This window comes from Mytilus galloprovincialis, chromosome 9, assembly GCF_965363235.1.
Source record: "Mytilus galloprovincialis chromosome 9, xbMytGall1.hap1.1, whole genome shotgun sequence".
Taxonomy (NCBI): Eukaryota; Metazoa; Mollusca; class Bivalvia; order Mytilida; family Mytilidae; genus Mytilus; species Mytilus galloprovincialis.
This window is the reverse complement of record NC_134846.1, coordinates 77,847,477-77,849,721: the sequence shown is the minus strand read 5'-3', so window position 1 is coordinate 77,849,721 and position 2,245 is coordinate 77,847,477.

The window sequence follows — 2,245 nt, the reverse complement described above, 5'->3', positions numbered from 1 at the left end:
TGTATAAATTTTCATAAAAGTATTTTGTCTCCTTTAAAATATCAAATTGGTTTGTAATAATTTTCCCATCATCTTTTTCGACTTTGGGAATTATTTTGCTTGTAAAATTTTTTGATTCAAGACCGCAAAAATACTTTGTAGGTTTTTCACCTTCTTCAATCCACTGCACTCTAGAGCGTATAAATTTACCTCTAATCTTTTCTTTTCTTATACTTTCTAATTCTTGTTTTTTAATTTCTAAGCTATGTAATAAATTTTCTTCCAGTTTAGCTTCTAATATTTCAATATCACATAATAGATCTTTTTCCTTTTTATCCCTTTGTTTTTTTTTATAGCTTGAATAAGATATGGTTTTACCTCTAATTTCTAACAACAAAGTTTCAAGAAACAACTGACTATTTACTGTAAAATGGAGATCATCATTACTAATCTCATGTATATTATCAAAATTATAAACCAATGCACCATACTGTTTTTTAACATCTAAAATCTTATCTTTAACAATATTTATGTATTCAATATCATAAAGTAATGAATTATTGAATTTCCATAGTCCTTTACCTCGAACAAAAGGATTAAATTCGAATTCTAAAACTACCATGGAATGATCTGAACGATAACTAAGTTCAATTTTACAGTTTCTTAAATTTGTCACCTTACAGTCTGGAATAAGAAAAAAATCAAGACGTGCTTGTTTGAATGGTGATTTTTTTCTCCAAGTGTATCTGTTAAGATCAGGAAACAGTTCCCTGAAGGGGTCCACAAGGGACCAGTGATCTATAATTTCTAGAACTTTATCTCTGGCATTGGGATTATTAACATGTAAATAATTACAGTAATCAATACATGGATCTAATACTAAATTAAAGTCACCACAAAGTATGTAACTTTCATTTCCAAAATCTTCAATAACATTCATAATCTGATCATAAAAACCAGGACTGTCTACATTAGGTCCATATAATGACACAAGTGTAAGTTTCTGTTTATCTATTATAACATCTAATGCTAAGTAATTGCCATTCAAGTCTTTTTTTTCTTTAAGCACTTTAAATTCAAAATTATTATTAAACATGATTGATACTCCTCGTGAATTTGAGGAAAAAGAAGAGAAAAACAATCAAAACCCCACATGGATCTGACAGCATTCTCAATTTCAGTAGTAAAATGCGTATCTTTTAAGCAGTAAATATTAAAAATTTTTGTTTTCAGTAAATTAAACACTTCTTTTCTTTTTGCACTATCTCGCAAACCCTGACAATTTACTGTTAAAAGTTTCAGAGACCCATATTGAGGTAAATACATTTACACTATACATGTACATACATGTATCGATATTCACATAATATTGAGAACACATATTCATCAGGCAAACAAACAAATGTTTTTGAAAACTATTATCTTTAAGTAATTGTTGAAAAACTGAATAAAAACATAAATATAAAACTAAGATAACTCGCATCGTTTTATACTTGAAGTATAGTACAATTTTTGCAAATTCTAGAGTTCTTATTTCCTTTTTTTGTTAAATTTATCCAATTTTTCTCATATTACAACTGAAAATTGTCAGAAATATTTTTTCCACAAATGTTAACGCCCATCGTCATACATCCCAAACTTTATCTGTTCCCCACATTCTGTTCTACCATACACACCACAATTAAAGTACCAAACCTGTTCAAAATGATTGCTCTTCTCTAGCCTATGAATAAGCTCCATATTTCTTTGTGTGACATCATCAACAAATTTCACTTTCCCATTCAATTGCTTCCTAACACGCATCACACTTCTCTTCACATCACTATTAAAGAAGCGAACAATAAGTGGACTTGGCTCATGTACAGCTGGTAACCTATGTATTGCCACAACATCCCTCTCTTCTAAACTAACATCCAGATCCTTTTTTACCATTTCAATGAAATCCTTGCGAAGGTTTTGTCTCTCTCTCCTTGGAAAGTTAAACACCTTGATATTGTTTTTTCTGGAATATTGTTCGTTATAGTTGCTGCTCAAATTGGCTATCTTGGCAACTTTTGCTGTTTCTGCTAGGTCTGTCTTAATAGGGGTTATATGAGAGGACATTGCATCAAGTCTCTTTTTCAGGTGCTCATTTTCAATAGATAAGGCCTCTGCTTTCTCTTCCATCTCTTTTTCAATTTTAGTAATTTTATCATTTAACTTTTTTTCCAGTGATGACTCAAACTTACTGAACAATTTCTTTACAATTCCAGTAACAAGATTTTCT